Source organism: Mirounga angustirostris, unplaced genomic scaffold (assembly GCF_029215605.1).
Source record: "Mirounga angustirostris isolate CCGP_5_RB_7025 unplaced genomic scaffold, mMirAng1.0.hap1 SCAF_8, whole genome shotgun sequence".
NCBI classification, from domain to species: domain Eukaryota; kingdom Metazoa; phylum Chordata; class Mammalia; order Carnivora; family Phocidae; genus Mirounga; species Mirounga angustirostris.
Window position 1 is genome coordinate 130,847,010 of NW_026991716.1, and position 25,507 is coordinate 130,872,516.

At 39.2% G+C, this 25,507-nt stretch overlaps 1 protein-coding gene across 5 annotated transcripts in view; it reads left to right on the forward strand.

Moving 5' to 3' along the window:
- The window catches only part of ESR1 (estrogen receptor 1), a 381,963-nt gene that overhangs the window by 377 nt on the left and 356,079 nt on the right, over positions 1–25,507 (forward strand). For 3 of the 5 annotated variants that reach the window (XM_045865760.3, XM_064598228.1, XM_045865764.3), the window contains exon 1: positions 23–152. The exons of 1 other annotated variant lie outside the window; for it this stretch is intronic. The gene's annotated coding sequence lies outside the window, so the exon portion shown is untranslated. Of the gene's footprint in view, positions 1–22; positions 153–9,056; positions 11,713–25,507 lie in introns of those variants that run through there. One more of the 5 variants, XM_045865763.3, reaches the window with a different exon arrangement.

Consider the following 25,507-nt stretch of genomic DNA (forward strand, 5'->3'; position numbering starts at 1 on the left):
TAAACTTGGTACAAAGTGGAAACTCACTTTTGGAATAATATTCAGCTGAGTCAGAGGGCAACACAACCACCCTTTTCTCAGCACAGCGCTGACAGGCTGTCTGCCTGCCTCAGATATAACGTATACTTGTTGGATCCAGCGCTCGCTAGGAGGTACTGTATTGTTGAAATGTGTTGGAATGTTAGTTATTAATTGGACGCTTCACAGGCTAGTATGAACGTACTACCTGTTTGCTTAATCTTTGGTGGCGTAACTTACGTTGAGTTTGAACGAGGTAGTCTGAACAAGCCAGTATTTGTTTCCCGAAGGCAGTCCAATTTTCTGAAAAGCTATGCAGTCTAGTAAAACAAAAGTGAGACAGCCGGTCTTTAAATTGCCCTGTGATTTTAGTTAGACAAGTTCTTTTTGAGTCCTGCGGCCTCAGTTTGCTCTCACGTGAAAAAAACTAGCGGTCATTTTTCTGCAGCTGGATGGTGTGTACGTTAGGTGCCCCCCACAATGTGGCACCGGGCTACTTGAATAATGATGTGGCAGTCACAAAAGACAGGGCAGGATACTTTCATTTTGGTTAGAGGAATGCCACACGTTTCAGGAAATGTGTGTTGAGTTGTAAGTTTCATGCTCTGTCAAGAGGGTAACCAGCTTTTGTTCTCTCGGACATGCTCGTAGAAGCCAATGTGACCTTTTTTTTTTTTTTTTTTTTAAATAAGGGTTGGGCTTTATCAGGACTTGGGATCATCCCACTGATTCCTGTCCAAATTTCTGTTGGTGCTATGGGCCAGATCTAATAGGCTTGCCCAGCAACTCCACACACGAGGTTGCTGGGAGAGTCATCTGGTTTTGAATGTGATATATATTAATGTTATATATGATATATGTTAATGTTGAGAGTGAAATTATGACTATGAGATAGACGTGTTTGAATTTGATCTTAGAAAGCCAAAAGAAATGAAACTGGATGGGAACTTCTGAGACCAAGGGTTCAGAGCCCATTTTTGCTCTATATAATTCCTTCCTAATTTCTCAGAAGCAAATGTTTGCTCCCATTTTGTGACTAGCTTATGAAGATTGCCCACTAGGCTTTGACATGCATGGCTATAATACTCCAGAGATTAGAGGCGATGCTGTAGAGGTTGTTAGATTTTCAAAGAAATTAGGAATAAAAAACTGTAGGTATCAGAGACATAACATGTAGGGAAGAAGCGCAAAATCTTGATTATAAATAGAAGGTCATATTTACCACCAGGGTATTTTTCTTAGACCCTTGCAAGTATTTGTTTTGTTTTATTGCTCTTGACACTCAAGGAAAGGGATAAAGCTCATGCGTCTTGAACTTGCTGCAAGAATAGTCAAAAAAATAATCTTTCATTTAGATTAACTCTGACTTTTCATTCAGTTTAGGATTTAGAGCTAGCTACCTCCACCTTCTCCCCAACACTGACTTTAACCTCTATACAGTATAAATATTCATACTGGGTGTCTGCTAAACATTTTTGCATAGTTATCTGTGGGTTCTTGGAGTGTTTGTCTATATTTGTTCAGCCCGGTTGGTCAGAGCAAACTCTCGGGCTTAGGGCCGGGTGGTTGGGCTTCAGTTTGCTTTGAACAGTGAACAGTTCTGCTCCATGGTAGCAGATTGGCTATAAAGAAAAGTAGCCAAGAATGAGAGTGACCAGCTCTGAGTAGACCAGCCACATCATGAAACAGTCATAGCATGTGTTTTATTGATGTCGGTTGAGATGTGGTCCTGCCCACCCATCCTTATCAGGGCTGTTGTCTGTAGTTAACCACCTATGAAGCTCCCTACAGCAGGTGTAATAAAGTGCTATTTTTAAAGGCAGGTCCTTTACATATGGCTTTTGATGATGGTGATGATGATGATGGTGAGTGTGCCTTCCGGGCAGCATCTCAGTAGACTTCCTCTGGTTCATTCCCACTGGACAACAGCAAAATCTTGCACATCAATGACTTTTATGGCTCTTTCTAAGAAGCATAATTTTTCTCCCTGGAAGCATGTGACTCTTTTTGAGGATGAAGAGGCTTGCACTGGCTATTCATCCATAAAAATATTTTGCTAGAAAGCTTATACTTCTGCTTGGGTCTTCCATAGCAGTAACTCTTTGGTGAGGATGCAGACATTAGTTCAGTTCAAATCTCCAGGAGATGTCGGAGTCCAAGCCATAGTGTGCCCTGCCCCCCTCTCCCCCTCCCCCCCCGCTCCCCAACCTATAGGGTTCATCGCTGGTCTCAAATGCCTCACCTGTGAAGCCAGGAAAATAAGAGTAGCTACTGGATATAATTGTATGGAATAAGTGAGGTGAAGCCACTCAGTAAACCGCTTGTATTTTTCAGGTGTTAGAAACTCAATATGACAGAGTCATTTAAAAAATTATTTATTTATTTTAGAGAGAGAGAATGAGAGAAAGCATGAGAGCGCACATGCAGGAGGTGGAGAAGGGGCAGAGGGAGAGGGAGAGAAGCAGACTCCCTGCTGAGCCTCGACCTCACAACCCTGGGATCAGGACCTGAGCTGAAATCAAGAGTGGGAGGCCTAACCGACTGAGCCACCCTGGTACCCCGACAAAGTCATTTTTATTGCAAGCATAGTACACTGCCTGGTAATAAGTGTTGGTGGAATGAATGACCACACTCATGGTCGGCACCATAGCTGCTAGGAATTTGTATCCCATCTGGTGGTAACTGGGAACTTGATCTGAAAAAAAAAAGGGGCAATAAATCCAGCCAGCTGAGTGTACCACCTGTAGAAATGCCACTGCTTTCATGATGAGCACAGGTGTTGGAAGAGCAGCGCAGACACCTCCAACATCCCTCCCTCCGTTCTTCCTTACCTTTGTGTCTCTAAGGATGTCTCTCTGTGATGAGAGGAGCAACGAAATGGGCAAACTCTTGCTGAGATAAGTATGTAAAAACTTGTTTCAAATGCTTCTCATTTGTTTTGATATCAAAAGAAGCATTTTGCTTGGTTGTTGGACTAGGCCCGAGTCTGTTCACATGTAGAGTTGTATGCTAACTTCTTGTTTTGTTTTTTTAAAGATTTTATTTATTTACTTGAAAGAGAGAGAGAGAGAAAGCATGAGCAGCAGGAGAGGCAGAAATAGAGAATCTCAAGCAGACTCTGTGCTGAGCACGGGGCCCCACTCGGGCCCGACACAGGGCTCGATGCAGGACTCGATCCCATGACTCATGAGGTCATGACCTGAGCCAAAACCAAGAGTAGGACACTCAACCCACTGAGCTGCCCAGGTGCCCCACGTATGCTAACTTCTAATTCAATGTAATGACCAAGACTTGGGTTGGTCTGTCACTCAACAGCTCCCTAACAACGAACTTAGTGCCCATGGGGTGGTAATAATAGCAATTATGTTAGCACCTGAGGTTTAGGGAGCCCTTAACTTTGTGTAATACTTTTTATAGGGATTACCGCATTTAATCCTTACAACAACGCCAGATGATAAACAATATTATGACTCCAAGTTTATAAACGAGGAAATGCAGGCTTTGCCAAGTTAGGTGTTGTGTCCAGCGTTAGCTTTGTAAGTGACGGTCCTAAGACTTGAAGATAAGCTTTTGCAAAACCCATGCTCTCAGCCATTACTTGATACAGTGTTATTCTCTAGGGTTTTTGGTCCATGGGGTCCTTGCCTTGGAGAAGCGAGGTGAGCTTCTGGGGCTGGCAAGAGATAATAGTACACCTCCTCCATGCTGCAGTATCTTCGCCTGTAAAAGGAGAATAATGAATCTGACTTATGGAAGTTTTATGGCTATCGATGAGGTTTGATTAAATAATGCTTTGTAAAAAGTTCAGTTTTGTAAAATATGTTTTTAAATGGAACATAGAAATTCTTAGTTACATGTAAAATCTTGTCACTAAGTGAATGAGAATAGCTCTGGTGGGGTGCTATGAAATGCTATGAGAGACAGGTCACATATGTCCTACAGAACCAAGGGTGTGCACATGGTGGAAGTATGCGTGGCCAAGCTGGTGAATATGGCAGGCAGGATGGGTGGGGTTCTGGAGGGAGAGTGACTTCAAGAGCCAGCACGTTACTTCTCTGAGTAATCCTCCTCTTGGGACTTCCCTGGAGTCTTCCAGGTGCTCTCTGACTTCTTTGAGTAGACAAGTGGCTAGAAGCTGCCCTAACCTTTCTATTCTAAAAGCCACAAGGATTTGTACTCGTCGTACACCTGGAGCTCCATTTTCCTAACCCCAGCCTTCACGAGCTTAATCTGACTTCACTCTCCTGTTTATGGCTGTCTCTAACTGTCAGTTCTTTGGGGTTTCCCACTAAGAATGGATACAAATGAGGCACAGCCCCTTTCTTGCTGCCTGGAAAACAATACTGGGCCCTTTGTGGGTTACTGCCGATCACAAGGGGGAAGAGACAGGCCATACCAAAATGACAATTCTGGGGAAGATGAAAAGTGTAGCGTTCCTTCCCTTTGCTGGGATAGTATGTTACCACTGGGTTTTTGGCATTTCTTTTTCCTCAGATCTCATCAAACTGTTCTCTTATCACATGGCCAGCAGCTAGCTGACCCCTCTAAACCTACCTCTTCCCGTAGGATGGTTCAGAGGAAGCCCACAAAACCCTTTTACAAGTAGGCAATCTGCATTTCTGAGATGTTTCTTCCCTCTGAGGTCCCTAGAAATGATCTCATTGGGGTGTTTCCTTTCAGAATTTTGATAAGGACACCAGGAAATCCAAAGAAAATTTGAGTTTATCTCACAGAAAACATTAATCTTTTGTACTCTCATTTTTATTCACCATAGCCAGTCATTTGTTAAGATTCATTTTCTTAAAACCATGTACAGAAAGGTATTTAATAAAGATAATCTATTTAAATATATTTCCCTTTAAAACTATGTGACAATACAGATATACATTTATTTTTGATCTGGATTTTTGAAAATCCTACTTACGTCAAGTTTATACGAAAATATATTTAGAGATTAGGGTTACTCAGAATCCAGTGTAGTTTAACGTGACACACTCTGTAAAATTCTTTTCCTGTTTTATTTAAGGAAGAGGTAATATTTTAGTGCCCTGTTGTAGTTTACTAAGGTCTGTCCCAGAGTTTCTGCTCCTACACAAACCCAAAGTGCCTCAAGTGCAAACATGGGGTTTTTATTCAGACTTGCACTCCTGCGGCTCGGGAAGTGTTGGGATCTACCAGGGGCTTGGGACACAACTGTTGTGTGTGGTGGGGCCTGGCAGGTTCTTTGACATTAACTATCGGTTACGGTCAGTAACACATAATACGACATAGGACTATTACATCATAAGTGTAAGGTGCACCCTAGACCATAATGTTCCAGAATGTAAGGCAGTGGAGTAGAATGTGCCGAGTGCTTTGAGAGTGATAAGCACCGAGGTGTGAAAGCCAAAGAGGGGAAATTATTTCTGGTTGAGGTGGGCGGGGGCGGGCAGTGACAGGGAGCGGGGGGTGGTGAAGGATGGTTTCATATAGGAAGTCTCATGTAGACATCTGTCCATGAGCTTACAGAATGGGTGATGTTTACGCAGAAAGATGTAAGGAAAGGGAAGAGCATAAGCAAAGGCATGAGGAGAAGGTTTTGGGGAATCATTCACCAGCTTGTAGGAACACAGGTGAGAAGCATGCTGGGAGGTGGTGTGAGGTGATCTAGGAATGGAGATGTAAAAGCCACATCTTTGGACTTGATAGTGCAGTTTTTAAAGATTTTCGGGTAAGGCTGGAATGGAGATACAAACTTAAGCTTAGGGAAATATTATGTAGATAGATGTTTTCAGACAAAGTGTGAGTACATCAGTTTGGAGGTGATTGGAAAACCTCAAGAGATGTGTAATACAGTTTAAACAATCTTTTTGGATGTGTTTTCTGAAATCATGATTGTTTATGGTTGTAAGGAAGATTTTGTTCCAAAAGTGACTAGTGGAGAAAGAAGGTTGGGGGTCAAAATATATTACTCTGCCACCAGTATGCTGAGTGACCTTAGTACACGACTTGCAAGCTCAGTGCTCTGTTTTCCCAACTGTAAAATGGGCATGATAACTACCAAACTCCTATCAAAGATCCTATTGGTGATATAATGTAGGTTACGTGATAGAACTTTGAAAAGTAACACACTTCATATATGTGTAAAATGCTATTAACTTGGAATACTTTTATAGCAAAATTATTTTATTTGGACAAGATATAGATTTAGAAGAAAATTGTTCATATTTCTATTAGACTTGATTAAAATTATTTTAGTTTGTTTCTAGTTATTATTTTGGTACTTTACATTGGGTACTGAATGAGTCTTTTTTTTTTTAATGTATTTATTTGACAGAGAGAGACACAGCGAGAGAGGGAACATAAGCAGGGGGAGTGGGGAGAAGGAGAAGCAGGCTTATCGCCGAGCAGGGAGCCTGATGCGGGGCTCGATCCCAGGACCCTGGGACCATGACCTGAGCCGAAGGCAGACGCTTAACGACTGAGCCACCCAGGCGCCCTGAATGATTCTTTTTTAAAAAGTTTATTGTGGTGAGAACTGTTAACATAGGATCTATCCCCTTAACTAATTTTAAGTGTATAATACATTACTGTTGACTCTAGGTCCAATGTTGTACAGCAGATCTCTAGAGCTTATTCATCTTACTTAACTGAAACTTTACATCTATTGTATAATAACCCCCCTCCCCCCCGCCCTTGGTAACCACCATGTCAGTCTTTGATTTTAGGCATTTGACTATTTTAGATACTTTATAGAAGTGGAATCATGCAATACTTGCTTTTGTGTGTCTGGCTTATTTCACTTAGCATGATAGTCCTTAAGGTACATAAATGTTGCATGCTGCAGAATGTCCTTTTTTAAGGCTACCTGGTATTCCATTGTGTGTATATACCACTTTTTCTTGATCAGCTCATCTGTTGGTAGACATTGAGGTTGTTTTCACATTAAACAGACTATTTTGAATGGGGTTGCAAGGAACATGGGTATGCTAATAGCTCTTCCATATCCTGATTTCAATTCTTTTGGATATATACCCAGAAATGGGACTGCTGGATCATCTGGTAGTTCCATTTATTATTATTATTATCTTTTTTTTTTTTTTAGAGAGAGAAAGAGATAGAGTACCGGGGGGGGGGGGCGCAGGGAGGGGCAAAGGGAGAGGGAGAGAGAGAATCTTAAGCAGGCTCCACGCTCAGTGCGGAGCCCGACTTGGGGCTCCATCTCACAAACCTGAGATCATGACCTGAGCTGAAAACAAGAGTTGGATGCTTAATTAACTGAGCCACCCAGGCACCTCCTAGTAGTTCTATTTTTAATTTTTTGAAGAACCTCCATAGTGGTTACAGCATTTTGCATTCTCACAGTGTGCAAGGATTCAAATTTCTTCACAACCTCACCAATACTTGTCTTTTGTTTTTTTGGTGATAGCCATCCTGACAGATATGAGGTGATATCTCACTGTGGTTTTGATTTGCATTTCTCTAATGATTAGTGATGATGAGCACTTTTTTATATACCAGATGGCCATTTGTATGTCTTCTTTGGAAAAATGTCGAGTCCGTAGCACGTTTTTAATCAGATTATTAGTTTTTATGTTATTGAGTTGTAGAGTTCCTTATGTGTTTTGGACATTAACCCCTTATTGTATAGATAGTATGCAAATATTTTCTCCCACCCTGTAGGTTATCTGGTCGTCTTTTCATTCTATTGATTATTTTTTGCTGTGCAGATGCTTTTTAGTTTAGTGTAGTCTTGCTTATGTTTTTAATTTTTATTTTTTGTTGTTGCTGTTGCCTGTGCCTTTGCTCATATACATGAAATCATTGCCAAGTCCAATGTCATGAAGCTTGTCTTCTATTTTTTCTTCTAGGAGTTATATAGTTTCAGGTCTTACCTTTAAGTCTTTGATCCATTTGGAATTGTTTTTGGTGTGTGGTGTAAGAGGACATCAAAGTTTGCTCTTTTACATGGAACTATCTAGTTTTCTCAACGCCATTTGTTGAAGGGATTCTTCTTTTCCCACTGTGTATTCTTGACACCACCGTTGAAGCTCAATTGACTGTATATGTGTGGACTTATTTAGGGCTCTCTACTCCGTTCCACTGTTCTATACGCCTGTCTAGGCCAACACCTTACTGTTTTGATTATTGTAGCTCCATAATAAATTTTGAAATCAGGAGATGTGATGCCACCAGCTTTGTTTGAACAAGTCTTTCAATTCTGAGACCCCATTTCCTCACCAATTAAATGAAGGCACTGGATGTGGGGAGCTGTATGGTTCCCATGCACAGACCATTTTATGATTCTATATTTCTTGCTTTCAGCAATCTCCATTTAGAACGAGTTGAGATTCTATCATAAGAACAATCAAACACACAGGCATCTATGCTGAAAATAAAATAAAGACATGTCATCATTCCATTGATTTAGGACTTGAGTTGGAGAAGAAGACCGTGATGTCTCTTGTGGCTGCCTAAATTGCTTTCTGCTCATGGGAATGGGGGAGCTGAATCCAGTGCCTCGAGGGTAGAGGGAAGGGAGCAGATTGTGTTTTCTATTTTCCTCCTTTAATAATAGGAATAAAAGGCAAGGACATCAATTAAAAAAAAAAAAAAGCAGACTCACTGGGGTGTGGGGTGGGGGGAAAGTCCAAGCACACTAGGTAATTTAATTTCAGTTACAATAAATCTCAAGTGATGATACTACACTTCTGAGAATGTTCCATGGTGGGCAATGCCTGGGCGTTGCATTTCAAGCCCAGAAATACAGGGAGAAGATGATATCATAATATTCAGCATGAAGAACATTGTTCATTTTGGTTTGTTGTTTATACCTCCATGTCATTGAGGCTTCACAAATCAAGCAAAGAGGTACTTCAAATCTACTTTGTGAAGGAAAAGACTCATAGAAAAATGTTTTCTAGGAAAGGAAAAAGTAGAAAGCAAAGGTTTCCCGCTTATGGCATTCATGTTGCCTAAGGAATATTAATGTTGAATATTAATCATTCAGACCAATTCACAAATTACTCACATTCAGACTACGCAGGGCCCTTGCTTTACTTTCTTCACACCATCTGGATTCTATCCATTTTACTCCTCCCTCAGCACTTGGAATAGAAACGAGATTTAAATGTGCCAATTTTCTACTTGTTAGCAACTGTGGTAATATGTTCAGTGGGAAAGGGATTTATACCGTTAAATAGAAGGAGGTTTTTGGATTGTTTAAGGCTTTAATTTGTTGATGGGATTCCTAGAATCTACTACCATCGATATTTGAGGATTGAGTACATTAGACAAGTTTGTAGATTTACAAAAGTGGAGCTAATGAGGGCTGCACTTGATTTTCTTATCCAACCCTTTAGTTCTAAATTTATTGCCAATTTTATTTATCAGACTTATTCTCAGGGGAGTAGCATTTGCTGTGGCCCCAGGGAAACATCTGTGAGCTTAAACCTTAGAGGCAGTTAGCCAGTTAGAACATTTGGCATATGAGGCTTACATTGCAGAAGAGAAAAATTAATCAAGGCAATCTGTAAAAATATTGAGAAGGCAACTAAGAAAAATGTCTTATCACTGACACACTGAAGTACTGAGTTCATGTGAATTAAGAAATGTCAGAATACATAATGAATCAACTAGGAGTGTCATATTATGGCAAATTTGGAAGTTGATGTCAATCTCTACTGCCAGGATTTATGGTAGATTATATAATGGAATCCTGAGTTCTAAGAGATCAAAGGAAAATGCTGGCTCTTTCTTCATCCATTTTCTTAGGTCAAGCCTACCCAGCAAGAAGCCAAGTGGAGTTGAGCAATTATCTGAAGTGGGCAGTAGAGACAGCCAAAACCAGATAAAACACAACCAAAAAGTCACCATGGAGGGAAAATATGGACCGAAAATAGAAGGGATGGGAGTAGAACGTCAAACAATTTGGTCAGTGTCCACAGTTCAAATTCACTGGACAACAGCCAATTCCTGGCTTCATATAATTAGAACTGGGGTTTAAGAAATGAGTTCATTACCAAGGTTGTTGCATGTTTGTGCAAAATTTCTCTGTATCTGTGTTACTATCTATGGCATGTCTAATTCTGAGTATTTCCAGGAATTGCATTTCACTGTTTTGGATTACTGGGTTGAGGTGGTTGAGGAAACTCATATAATCTGTAGATTTACATGGAGAGAAATTGTCTTTTATAGATTAATTGAATATTATATTTAATTAGTCCTCCCCCTCAACTCCAAGCATATGCTTATGAATTTTCGATGGAAAACCCTGGTATTCACTTACTTTATCATTTCCTCATGAAGCAATTTCTGTATCCCCTTTATTTTAGTAGAACATATTAACAAAGCGTACAAGTCCCCTATTATAGGATTTGCATTATTTTTGGTTAAAAAAAAAAAGCGTACCAAAACCTTAGATCAGTGTGGTGCTTTTTTCCTTTTATTTGATGTGGAAACCATAAACTACTTACTCTGAGCAGATGTTTTCTAGACCTAAAATATAGTTATCAGCCCATTGGCTCCTATAAATCTGGCCTTGTATACCTGCTAATCCTGAAGACTCCTTAATTCAATGTTAAGCTTCCCATTTGTTGTTTTTTTTAATTGAGAAAAAAATTCATAAATTAGGTTCACTGCTGTTTCGAATTAAGAAAAACGAATTTTTCACTCTCATATCCTGTTCATTTGAAGCTGTTGTATAGCAGTTTTTAAAAAAGATTTTATTTATTTATGTGACAGAGAAAGCACAAGCCTGGGAGTGGGGCAGAAGAGGGACAGAGAGAAGCAGACTCCCCACTGAGCAGAGAGCCCGATGCAGGGCTGAGTCCAGGACCCTGAGATCATGACCTGAGCTGAAGGCAGAGGCTTAACTGACTGAGCCACCCAGATTCCCCTCTTGTATAACATTTTAGAAACAAAAAACAACCCAGGGCCTCTTTTCAATAGCTCAGTTTGATGTTTGAAATCCACAGTGAAAATCACCCACGAATGTTCTCGCAGCACTCCAAGAGAATCTACTGGAATATCTTATAATAAAATAAAAATTTAAGAAGAATTTTTCTTGCAAGTAAGGATTAAGAAACCTGTTTTATAAGTAATAGAATAAAGGCATGTATTGAGTGGTGTTGCAAAATTCCTTACTTGTTCTCTGGAGTGACTGCTTTTCCCATCCTATTAGCAACGGCTGACTCGGTGGTAAACCCAAACCACACAGCCAGAACAGGTGCAACTCTGTTGAACACATATATGAGAGACTGTGGGCCAGGACCTTTGCGCTGCTGACAAATCAATCTACAGAAATGGAAGTAGACCTGAGTTGGACGTACGGACCTGAGTTGGTGTAACTGATGGTGTTAATGGTGAACAGCTTCCGCCCTGCTTAGCTTTGTAAAAGATTATGATCAAGGAATTTGAGCCGAACAGACAAGCAAAATATTGATTCTTCAGTGCCTATTGATGAATGAGGCCACTTTGATCCTTAACCACCTTGTTTCATTTAAGTGAGAATCAAACCAGCTTTAACTAAGGAAATCTTTAGAAACCACTTACACCGTCATTTCGCTCCCCGTTCAAAACAAAATGAAGAAGAAAGCTAGAAAGACTTAAGCATATAAGCTTCTGCACGTTGTCCAGGACTTAATGCCTAATCTTAGCACAGCTCTTTTCAAGAAAGGATGTAGATATTAATCTGAATTTTGAATCACCACTGAGGTATGTGTGAACATATTAGTTTCTTCTTTCTCTCTCCTGACTTCTTCCATGAATACATAACACCTAATTTGGCCATTCAGTTTGGAAAATGATTTTTCATTTAATTTCTGTGATTATCAGGCATGTATTGCAGGGGCTTAGCAGGATACCTGATATCTTATGAACACTCCACGTGTGTTTCTTGAGTTGAAGTGAAGGGTACAGTCTATGAGCTTTCACCATTTAAAAAATCCCCTGCATACACTGTGTGGTCAAAGTTTCTTTACATGTTATCAGGGAGGTTAACAAATTTATCTACAACTCAACAATTCACTCACCATAAAGGAAACCCAAACTTTTAAATTTTTTTAAAAGCTCTTTTGTTTAATTCTTTTTCCCTCAGAGCTTTACCATAGCTGCTAGCAAGAGAAAACACATCCCGGAATTGTACAAGACTATTGAATCTCAGATCTGTACCTCTGAAACAAATAATGCAATATATGTTAAGAAAAAAAAAAAAAAAGAAGAAGAAGGTAGCAGGAGGGGAAGAATGAAGGGGGTGGAAATCGGAGGGGGAGACAAACCATGAGAGACTCTGGACTCTGAGAAACAAACTGAGGGTTCTAGAGGGGAGGGGGTGGGGGGATGGGTTAGCCTGGTGATGGGTATTGAGGAGGGCACATTCTGCATGGAGCACTGGGTGTTATGCACAAACAATGAATCATGGAACACTACATCTAAAACTAATGATGTAATGTATGGGGATTAACATAAGAATAAAAAAAAAGAGAGAGAGAAAACACATCCCGATTTGAATTTCACAACCTCCTTCCCTTGCCAGTTGTATAGTGCTAACAAGAAACAAAATGTGTGTGTCTAATTTAACCCTAAAATAGGAGAACATCTTCAGAATATAGACTTCGTATATTCAGTTACCTACCCCAAAACAGAGACATGATTCTTATATTCTCAATCATCAAGAAACATTTCTATTGAATGTAATTATTCAGAGTGACAAGTGATGGTATCATTAGCAGAAAAAAAGCCTATTAGGTGGACCAGTAACCATTTCACTTGTATTTGTGATCACCAAGTAATCACATCATTTTTTACTTAAATGTAAAAGAGAAAAATAACTTACTGACTTTCAAGTCCATTTCTCATTTCCTCCGTAGAGTATTCATTTCTAAACTAAGCAGAAGACTTCTTAAAAAGACACACATATATTTCAATGAAAGTACAGGTTGTCGTCATTGGCTAGAAGCCAATGAGAGAGGCTGTGTGTTTATTTAGCCGTTTGCAAATCCAGTACTAGGCATGTGATATAAAAGGTTAAAAGCCTCTCTTATTTGTAAATATCATACTATCCTTCAAAATGGTGAAAAGCCCAGGAAATCTAAGTCAGTGGAGTAGTACCGAAAAATATATGTAACCTGCCCGAATTGCAAGGGAGGGCTGGGACGTGGGACACAGGTCTGTCTGCCCGTTGGCTACTGGACGAAATCTGACTTCACTAGGGACCAAACCGGCATGTAGCGTTCAGGAAGATAACTTCCCCCTTGTAGACCTGGGCTGTTTTAATGAATTATTTCAGGAAACCCTCGGTTGGACCTCGTCTACCCTGCTGTACAGGATATGAAGATTTCGAGGCAAAGACTTGATTTGGTGACTAACCAAAATGTTTAATAATGTCACCAGTTCCAGGCTTTTCCACTGTCCTCAACAGTGCCGTGGGACTGGTCAGGCCAGTCTTCCAAGGACGGGGACGGACAACTGTTTCTGGGGGCGTGGGAATGTCCCCCTCATCAGCAAGGGCACGGCTGCCTGCAGGCTCTTAGAAGCACTGCACAAACTCCTTTGGCTTAGGGATTTTAAACAGCTCTCGTTCTCTTCCTCAATTCACAGTCTGAGCACCTGTGAAGGAACTGTCACGTGAATCGCAGAACTGCGAACAGGGTGAAGTGCCGGGGCGTCCTACTTGCCCGGAGACCGTGCCTGTAGCTATTTGGCAGCTCAGGGCAGATGGCTAGTTTGGAGAGCAAGGAGAAAGACAAGGAAGAAAAAGGGAGGAAGGAAAAGATTTTAACAAATCCAAGTCCTCTCCCCAGCTGGGGCTGAAGAAAGTAGAACCAGTGCAAATCATTGGGAGTTAGGGTCCTACATGGTTTTTGATATTCAGCTTCCTTTTTAAGTTTTGTGTGTTTCTACACACTGGTCAGTCTCTGGGTGGTCTCGAGTTTCTCTTTGTACTTTGAGGTCCTGGATTCAAAGTTGATTATTCTGGGAATACCTAAGGTTGTGTTGTTGCTGGGACTTTGATAAAGGTTGGAAATGAAACCGTGGGGATTCTAGATGCCATGGAACCCGGGGCTTGTTGTGCATCTATCTGAATAACTGTGTCACTTAGGCGGTAACACCAGAGTCATACTCCCCCCTTTTTATTGCTCTTCCGTTTGTTAACAGCTCATAACATCAGTGTTTCTGCCACTGAAAGGTATTTGACTCTATTGATATTAAATGTTGGTCTTACGTAGAAAGAATCAAAGGGCTAAAGAATAAAATACATAAACTGTATGTAATTGCTTTGCTAATTAAGGTTTATGTGGTGCCCACATGTAGACATGTGCATGCATCCTTTCTTCTTTTCTTTCCTCCTTCTTTCCTCCCTCCTTCCCTCCCTTCCTTCTCTCTCTTCCTTCCTCCCTTCCATTCTTCCTTCCGTCCCTTCCTCCCTCCCTCCCTCCCTCCTTCCTTCCTTCCTTCCTTCTGTCAACTCTCAAACTACAAAAATCAATTCTGCAAAGTCCTATTTCTTTTATGATTTACTTTGCTCATTCCTAGGGTAGTCAGTTCAGTCAAGTAATTAATATAATGACAGTAATACTACCTCTATATTTATTGATCACATTTTCTGCTAGATATGGTGCTTTGCGCTTTACAGAGAATAGCTTATTTAGTCATTATGATATCTCTAGGAGTGGGTATCATTATACCCATTTTCTAGGGAAGCAGACCAAGTCTTAGAGAAATCAAGTAATTTGCTGAAGATCATCCAGTTGGTAAATGATATAATAAGACTTGAACCTAAATTAGTAAACTCAAGATCTTGGCCACTGTAAATATTGATTTTCAGGTTATATTTGCAAGCAAAGGCTTAGATGCTGAAGGAAGTAGAGAAGCAGTATAAAGAGGAAAAGTCTCTTGCCTTAAGCTTATAATCCACTAAAATGAGGCTTAAATCTCCATTGTGAAATGATATTTTTGTCCCCATTGCATGGGACAAATTCTTATGATTTCCTTTTTACTGTTAGGAACTCATCCACTCAAGTCAAAAACTCCGAGTCTAAGCCTTTACAGGGCATGGACAGAGACTTTTCTGTTTTTCCTTATCATATGAGTACATTTTCCTGCCTGCAAATGACATTTAATAGAGTTGCCTGATTATATCTGGATCAATTTTACTTAGTAAAAAGACAACAGGCAAGGATTCGCTAACCAGTGTCTTAATATATCGAGTTCAATTCCCATTCTGACCTCTCCCACTAACGAAAATGTTTCTACCAGATTTGATCTCAAGCTAGAGAGGTGAAGGAGTTCTTTCATCAGTATACCATAGCCATACCAATTGGGTTTGTTTTGCTAATTAAGTTTGACATAGATTAATGGTAAACATTATTTTGGACACATATGAAGTAAAGATGGCAAGAGATGACTCAGATGTAAAAAGACTGGCAGGGGGAAGGATAATCCACAAAATTGGTAAATTACTCATAAATAATCAAGAACTGAATACAATGTAACAATATGTGTTCATTTCTACTAATAAATAAGCTATCATTATGCTCTCTTCACTCTCCATTTGGGTCGAATTATTTCTCTGCTCTATTTCCACTCCTACTGATACTTATTTGCTGTGATTTCTTCCAGTTTTGACTCTATCTTGTGGCTCTAATCTTGTCTCTAGGTAAATTGCAAGCCAGTAAATATGTTCCAGTACTGTTTATTGTAATTCTTGCCTTTATGCCAGGTGTCAAGAGAAGGGACTTCTTTTATTAATGTATCTGTCTGGATATGTGCTAATAGGAGCCCTAATACACTTTGATTATGGTTGGTTGAGTCTGACAGATTCAGTTTGGTTCATTCAATTTGTTTTGGCCTTTCTACATACTAACAATGCCACACAGCTAATTATAGTAGTTTTCTACTCATCTTGTTGACCTGACACATAGTAGCAAATGGACCAGAATTTTCTATCCAGTCTGAAGCTATATGTATACAAGAACAATACATTCTCATAAGAAGTGAAAATCTTAGTCATCTGGAAGTTTGGGTTCCATGATGCCAAAGAGAGCAGGACACCAGGAGCTAGAATCAACCGGGGACATGCATGCCCATATTCATGTCTACATTGTCTTCCCGTTGCAATGTGTAGCCATTGTTTTGGGCATGTGATTGTCCTTCCAGGTGTCAATAATATTTTGCTATGGTTGAATATTGGAAAACTTTTCATGATAGTTTTGTGATTTCTACTCAGCTCAAGCATGCAGAACACATTTCTTCCACTTACTTTGCTAACAAGAGAGATTGGAGTGTGTTTTAAAGAAATCTGTTTGTGTTTCTGTTGATCTTCCTTCAGTCCTACTGGAACAAGATGTAGTGTGGGGAATCCTTGTTGTGTCAACCACAAAGCAAAAGACCTTCTAGTGGATGATTGGGAAGGAAGGTGGGAGGAGAGAAGCATGCCTCATAGGGTTCATGTTTATCTTGTCGGATCCTCTCAGGGAAGAAGTCCTGGGATAAGAACAAAGCTTACTGGTTGTCCTTGCTGTGCCATGAGATTTCACCAGCTCCCTTCACTGCAGGTTTTTTTTGTCTTTCCACACCAGTGTCTTTACCTTGTATTTCAGCTGAAGTCCTTTCTACCCAGGGGGAGAACCAAGACAGAAAATGGAGCAAGTGTTTTTAATTTTGAGACCTCAGACCAAACTATAGAAGTCTGCTCTAACTGGAAATCTGAAGAAATAAAATAGGAATGTTGTTCAGTAGAGGTAATGGAAAACACGGCTTTGCTGGTTTTCATAGGAAGGCTTTCTGGATAGCCTCATTGAGACCTGACTACCTAAGAGATTCATCCTTGAAACTTGAGGATTCATAGTGTTCTGGGGTTTATATGATAATGAAGGGACAGTTTGTCAATCTAGGGGACTCTGTCATTCAATTTTTATCTGAGTGCTGTAGACACAGGTTTACAGTATGAGAGCCCCGGGACTTCAACATTCTAATGTTGAAGGAGCATTGGAGGAAGAGTATGATTCTGAGCAATTACAACTGACCTTTTTCATTTTTAAGTGAATTCATTCCCTTTATTATAATAGCTTCCATTTTGAAATAGTTACTGTGTTTTTGCATAGTGTAAGATGCATAGTAATTTTAACAAATTTTGAAAAGAAAAGAATAAAGATCTAAATAGAAATCACCTATATACTAACCAGCCATGGATAATCAATAAATGTATTTTAGTATATTTTCTTATAGTCATTTGCCTAATATGTATGTATAGTAAGTAAAATGAAAAAAATTCCCATGATATCATGTTAACAAAACTGAAAATATAACATAATTTCCATTTGCAAAATACATATACAAAATGTATATTTTACAAATGGAAATTATGTCGTATCTTGGGTTTTCATTAATATTATATTTTATAGTATATATGTATAATATAGTATAAAATACACACATATGTTTATACACATACACACAGGTATGTATTTTGCAAATGAAAATTATGTGTATCTTATAGAATTTATTTAACATTATAATTTATTTAATTACTTAGGTGTTTTAAGAAGCATTGTTGTCCACACCTCTGTTTATTGCCTTAAAAGTAATTCCTAAAAGTAGAGATACCATGTCAAAGGGCAAAGCCACTTTCAAGGTTCTTGAGGGAGTGTTGCCAGATGTTTTCTATTTCCTTTTAAAATATTTTTGTATTGCAAAAACTCTCTTTAAAGGCTCCAAGCAAAAATTATTGACAATCCCATCTCGAAATCACTATTTTATTTGGCTATGTCACCTCTGGTCCTTGTTCATGAACGTATTTTATTATTATTTCCATTAATACAATGGATAGAATTTTTTCTACTTTTTCTTGTTCTTGGGTTAGGCATAGTTTCTATTATACTGTGGTCTTTGTCTTTCTTCCTCCTCCTTCCTTCTTTTTGCTTTGCCTGTACCCCTTTAGAGAAATCAATAAATCCAGTTTGGTGTGTGTCCTCTACTCCTTTTCCTATGCTTACGCACCCTATACAGACACATACACTGATATCCAAGGGAATGGATCCTACTTATCTTAAAATGTACAATCAGGCTATATACACAGTGTATTTGTGTGTGTGTGTGTGTGTGTGTATGTATGTGTGTTACTCTGTATCTTGGTTTTCTCACTTTGAAATATATCTTGGAGACTCTGAGAAAGTTAGATCTATTTTATTCTTTTCAGTAGTTGTATGAGATATGAATTTGCTAACATTTACTCAAGTATTCTGCTATCAATAGGCTTTCTTTTGTGAAAAATGTTTTCAACACATAAGAAAGTGCTGTCACTACAAATATTTGTAGATACATATTCTTAGCTATTGGTGGTTTTATTTTTATGGTTTAGTTCCCAGAAATAGAATTGCTGGTTCAAAGGGTATGTGTATTTTAAATTTTAATGGGTTTTCCCATATTATTTTCTAAAAATATTATAGCAAATCACATTCCCCACCAGCAATGTTTAAGAAAATTATTTTCCTTATATTTCCACTAGTGCTTTTATTTTTCCACTTTCTAATTTTTGCTAATGGTGAGTAAGCATTATTAATTTAATTTTAATGTTCTTGACTTCTAATGAGGTTGAGTGTTCATATTATCGCTATTCCTTTGGATTCTTATCTGTCAATTACTGATGTGTATCCTTGGCCCATTTCCCTCAATATAGGTGCTTTTTTCTTATTAATGTGCAAAAGCTCTTTGAATATTGTAGATTTTTTTGTCACATTAGTTGCTATATCTTTTCCCACCAATAATTTGTTCTTTCATTTTATTTTTATAATTTTCTTCTTTTTTTTTTAAAGATTTTATTTATTTATTTGACAGAGAAAGACACAGCGAGAGAGGGAACACAAACGGGAAGTGGGAGAGGGAGAAGCAGACTCCCCGCCGAGCAGGGAGCCCGATGCGGGACTCGATCCTGGGACTCCAGGATCATGACCTGAGCCGAAGGCAGTCGCTTAACCAACTGAGCCACCCAGGCGCCCTATTTTTATAATTTTCTGCCCTAAATTTTAAAAATAGTCTTATGATATCAAATCTATCTCTCTTGCTTTACAGAATCTGGATTTTACATCTTAGTTTAAAAGGTCTTCCCACCTGTTTTCTTAAAATTTCCTCTCATTTAAATTCCTATTTCTATTTTTTCTCTTTTTAGGGTGTTAATATTTTTTCCATCTGGGATTTGCTTCTATACAGAGGTAGAGGGTCCAACTGTATTTTCTTTTAAATGGAAAGCCAATTGTTTAAGCATCATATATTTAATAAACTGTCTTTTCTTTAGTGAATTATATTTCCATATATATTAGTGTCTGTTCTTTCCATTCTTTTTCTCTAGTCCACTGATCTATTTTTCTACTTATAGGCCTGGACATATTGCTGTTGAGTATAATAGCTGTGGAGTATATTTTAATCTGTGGCAAGTTGATGTCTCCTACTCATTCTTCTTCTTTTTCATAGTTTTAGACTGGTTTTCAACATTTAGACTTCCATATGAAAATTAAAGAAATTCTAATAAAAACTAATCAAACAAATAGGAGCAAAGCATACTGGGTTTATGATTGTGATTGACTTAAATGTATGTTCTCATTTTCAGTGGTTTGACAGTTTTGTGGTCTTTATCTTTGTTAGATCTTGTGTTAGGTTCTTCCATAGGATTAATCTTCATGTTGGTCTTGTATCTTTCTTATCATGTTTCCTTCTGGAGTACGAGGAATAACACTGGAAGGAAGTATGTCAAACCGTTAACATTTGCTGGCCCTGGTGGTAGGATTATGAATGTATTATTTTTGCTTCTTCCACTTCTCTATATTTTCCAACTTTTCCATATGGATCATGTCTTATTTTTATAATGGTTAAGAGGTTAAGAAAGTTCACTTTTTAAAGAAGATTTTATTTATTTATTTGAGAGAGAGAGAGAGAGTACAAGCACAAGTGTGTGTGACGGGGGAGCAGATGGGGAGGGTGAAGCAGACTACCTGCTGCGCAGGTATCCCCATGCAGGGCTCTATCCCAGGACCCTGGGATCATGACCTGAGCCAAAGGCAGATGTTTAACTGACTGACTCACCCAGGCGCCCCAATAAAGCTTACTTTTAAATGGAATGGGGATAATAATATCATGGAAAATTATATATACAAGAGTTTCACATGGAATTCTGCTATTATCTCCCTGGATCAGTGATTCTTAGGGAGAAAAGGTGGTGGGACATAGGGAGAAGCTCTTGGTTTAGTGTTATGTATGCAATTTTAAAAAACATTTTCTTTATTAGTCACCATTTTAACCTAGCACTTAGGTGGTATCTAGGAGCACTCTGAACATTTGATGAATGAATGAAGGTTATAAAACATTTTAGCAAAATGTAACATTTTGTATTTGGAAAACAAATAAAAAATCTATTGTTTTCTTAATGTGAAATAAGAAAATGAAACTCAATAAGAATATCTCATTGGTTAGTGGGAATATACAAAAGATACATGTTCTCTTCTATGAGTCAGTAATAAGAAGTTGTATTGAGAAAGCCAATTCTCTCCCAAGGCTTCTATCTGGAGCATGAGATTCATCTATTTATACAAAGGATGAGAAATACTGCATTGGATTTCGATGAGGAGTTACATCTTGTCATCTTAGTACCTAGCACTTAGTACTTACACTTAGTAAGTACTCACAGAGTATTGATAAACTAATTTTAAAAATTGCATTACTTTTGGTGACCAAAGAATTGAGTATTATTAGGCTTCTCATTTTTGAAACATAGATTAGATTTCTGCATTTCTACCTATTACTGAAATATTATACTAGTGAGAAAAATTATACAAGGTCTGGGAGAAAAAAATGCACATCTGTCTTTCCCAAGTGGCTGAATGTGGGGGTGATGGAGTGGTTTTACTACCTAAATTACTGAAAAACAGGTTATGGTGCCCCAAGGAAGTCCTTGTTGCTTGCTGATAATTAGTAGTGTTTGTTTAAATCATGCTGTTTTTTGGGGCCTTAAAAATATCTCTCAGTTAGTTTCAACTCCAGCAGGGAAAATGAGGAGCTGAGGAGAGTGGAATGCTGCCCACTGTTTTGCTGGAAGGTTTAAACTTCAGTCTGCCTCTTTTCAGATGACTGCCCTTTGAAGTTCTTCTCTTAATCATCTTATTTTTTTACTCCACTCTTCTTTCTTATCTTAGCCCTTCTTTCCTTCCTCCCCATCCGTGGGGATCACAGAAGCAGCCTGAATGGGTAAGAGGCAGGGAAGGGAGAGAAGAACCCATCTTCCTTGTTCTTCTTTCCTTCCTCTGCCAACTTTCTTTCATCAAGCTCTGCCTTCATCCACAACCCTAGATATAATCCAATTTTATACTGTTGATGTATTCATTCTAAAGATATTGAGCTCTTACTATGTTGAGGTAGTGTTTTGGATGCTCAGTTCCGGCAGTGAACAACACAAAGATCTAGCTTTTATGGAACTTGCATCTTGTGATGGACGGGGACAGATAATGAACAGTAAGCTTAATGAGTAGGCATAGATGTCATAGGTGGCAGGGGCTCTGGCATAGAGCAACAGGAGAGCAAGAAAAGGTGGAGGGGTTGTGTGGGTGTGGAGGGAGGATGCAGTGGGATGCTTAAGGTAAGCCTCCCTGAGAAGGAAGCTTTGAGCAAAGACATGAACAAGATAAGGAAGTGAGACACTGGATATTCGGGGAGGGAATTTTCAGGCAGAGGGAAGAGCCAGTGCTGTGCCTTGAGGTAGAAACATTCCTCCTAGGAGGCAATGTGCTTTGGAGCCCAGCAAGGGAGAGGTCAGGGGGGTCAGGGAAGAGGGGGGGCAGGTGAACTGCTTTTTAATTGGGGAGTTCAAAAGTTATTGCTTTGACTAAGTTTAAATTAAAACTTACTCACGTATGTTTTCATAGAGTTGTTGTTTTTTTTTTTTTAAAGATTTTATTTATTTAGGGCGCCTGGGTGGCTCAGTTGGTTAAGCGACTGCCTTCGGCTCAGGTCATGATCCTGGAGTCCCTGGATCGAGTCCCGCATTGGGCTCCCTGCTCTGCAGGGAGTCTGCTTCTCCCTCCGACCCTCCCCCCTCTCATGTGCTCTCTCTCATTCTCTCTCTCTCAAATAAATAAATAAAATCTTAAAAAAAAAAAAAAAGATTTTATTTATTTATTTGACAGGCACAGCGAGAGAGGGAACACAAGCAGGGGGAGTGGGAGAGGGAAAAGTAGGCTTCCTGCAGAGCAGGGAGCCCGATGCAGGGCTCGATCCCAGGACCCCGGGATCATGACTTGAGCCGAAGGCAGACGCTTAAGGACTGAGCCACCCAGGTGCCCTTGTTTTCATACAGTTTATAAAAGTCACTTTTAGGTGAAAACTTGATTGGCAAGCCAACTGCTATGTGGGTAACCTTCCCTTAGAGTTCTACTTAAATTTTGTTTTGTAAATTTTTCTTCCTTTTAAATTTACCAATAGAGAAATGAATTAGAAGAGCCAAAATCAAAGCAGATTTGTCCCAGAGCTACTGAGATACAAATACACTGGAGCTGGAGACAATAGCACACTGGAGTGATCCATGCAATTCTAGAATGTGGAAAACGGATGCATGACTGGTAATCAGTTTAGCAGATCAGTTCAGGTGAAACCTAGGCCTGTGTGTGGGGGCAGCCATTAAAAAGCAACTCCATTAAACTGTGGAGCCCAGAAGGGCTTGGCATTTGGAAGCAAAAATTACCTCCCAAAGCTAGGGTTGGCATGCAGCTGAAAACAGAAGAATTGGTCGAAAATCTTTAAAAGGAGCAATGAGAGATGCCCTCCTGATTTCAGAATCTGCCACAGTTTAGTGGAAAGGGATAAATGTCTTCTTGAAAATAGAGAAATTAAGTGAAGGCTGTCGTATCAAATGGGAGGCCCCCCCAGCTCCTTCCACCTCAATACTGACTGCGAGGCTTATATCATCCAGGCAGGAGTTGGGGTGGTCTCTGAGAAAACTAACCAACCAGTCCAAGAGAGAGGACCCTCAGAAACTGACAGTTAATTGTCTCCCATTGAGATGACTATGTCCCACCTGATTACTCTGGAGACGCACACACAGAAATGTGATTGGACAATCAAGAATCACCAGATGACACTGGTAACACCAAAGATAGACTCCCCTCCCCACCAACACATACTTCAGTTGTTGGAGCAACTATATAGGGTGAAGATCGTGGAATCTTCCTTGAGCTACTATTTGCCGAAAAGAATGATTGCAAGTGTTTGTGGCTAAATTCACTCCACCCCTCAGACAGATGTTTGTGAGGCAGAGAAAATCTGCTTGGTGTTAATAGCAATAGTGTTTGTCCTGGGTTCATCCTGGTCTCTGTCCCTGCTTTTTCTCATTTCCAGGTATAAACCCGGACTTATTACAAATCATAACACATAGAGCAAATTTATGAATCTATTTCCAAAATTCATCTTCTAGGAATCTCAGGCAACCTAGGAAATATGCTTTTGCTTAGTCATTTTAATAGCTAAGTTTCTGGATTTTAAGTATTTTATCCTATAGTGTCCGCAAAATGAAATTAGGGAACACATTTGCTGTGATTCCATGCATTTTGCCCCATATTTCATATTCAGTGTGCAGGATTTAGAAAGATCTTTCATCTCATGTGTGATCCCATGGAGGGCTTTGCCATAGATTTATTATAATTCTCCCACCTCTGGCCTTAGATCAAGGAATTGCAGACTCTTCTTCATGACAACTCATTAAATTCATATTTTTTTCCCCCTCAGGGTAATTGGTCTACTCTAAATAGTTTTGTTGATTGGAGCTTTAGCTTTTTTGTTTGCTGAACAGCCATTCATGTGTCCTGAGGTCATGTGGGGATGGAAGGTTTAATTGTGTCCCTCTAGTATTATAAAACTCTAAGAACACAGTATTTATTTGAGTTTTGAGTTTTTGGTTTTTTTTGTTTTTTAAAGATTTTATTTTATTTATTTGACAGAGAGAGACACAGTGAGAGAGGAAACACAAGCAGGGGGAGTGGGAGAGGGAGAATCAGGCTTCCTGCCAAGCAGGCAGCCCGATGCGGGGCTCAATCCCAGGACCCTGGGATCATGACCTGAGCCAAAGGCAGACGCTTAACGACTGAGCCACCCAGGTGCCCCGAGTTTTGAGTTTTTTCTTTGCCTTTCCAGGAAACTTTGCAACTGTATTCTTTGATTTGGGACTACAGAATTCCTGGTTAATGTCTCCAATTCTTAGTTTTCTGGGTAAATTCTTGGGAATTGGTAAGGCTCCCAAGATGATTGTTTGTCATACTATTCAAATTAATAGGGAAGAGGCCAGATAAATCTTAGATTTCTAAGATATTGGACTATTGCATCTACTTGTGTTGGAACCGACGGGTTGTCTAGTTCTTATCCCGTAATTGTGGCCACATATTGTATATAAAACAAATCTCACTTGTACATGTGTATTGAACATTTCCTATGTGAAAAGCACTCTGCAGGAAGGAAGCAAAGAAAAAAACGTCTCAATATTTGTCTTCTTGGGGTGAAGACATTCTAGCTGGGGAGATGAGTTGTGAAAAGTTGAATAACAAATATTTACATAACAGATGCTATAAGAATTTGTAAATATTATTAAGAGTAGTTACATATCAAAAATTATTATAGAATTCAAGGCAAGAGAAATGAACTTGAATTTAAGAAGGAAGAACTTTTTAAAGAGTGGAATTGTGTTTGAGGACTGGATTGGGCAGAAGTAGAAGAAAAAGAGGGGTAAAAACGAAGAGGTGAAAAACCACAGGGCATATCTGATTGAGAGGAAGGAAATTAGGTGTATGGGGGAGGGGCATTGTCAATTCAAAACCTCTGGACCAGTCAGGGTGCTTGGGTTGTAAGGAGCTTAAGCCAGCTCTGGTTCACTTAGGCAGAAAAGGAATTTATGATATTGGGTCTTCTAATCCATGACTGTGATATAGCTTCCATTTATTTAAGCCTCATTTAATTTCTTTTTATTTTTGCTAAGTTGAAAAATTTTCTGTGTAGAAGACTTGCCAATCTTTTATTACATTTGCTCCTAGATAGTTGATACTTTTATGTTATTGTAAAAAATATTTAAAAACATATTTTAGGGGCACCTGGGTGAGTCAGTCTTCGGCTCAGGTCATGGTCCCAGGGTCCTGGGATCGAGCCCTGCATCGGGCTCCCTGCTCTGAGGGAAGCCTGCTTCTCCCTCTCCCACTCCCCCTGCTTGTGGTCCCTCTCTCGCTGTCTCTCTGTCTGTCAAATAAATAAATAATATCTTTAAAAACAATAAAAAAACATATTTTAATTTCTAACTGTTGATGCTACATAGAAATACAATAGTCCTTGTATCCAGCAAGTTTGCTAACTTAATTTATTAATTATAATAATTTTGCCTATAAATTCTTCTGAATTTTCCAATGATACAATCATAGCATGTATGAATAATGGTGTTTTACTTTCTTCTTACTGGCCTTAAAATTTTATTCTTTTTTCTTGCCTTATT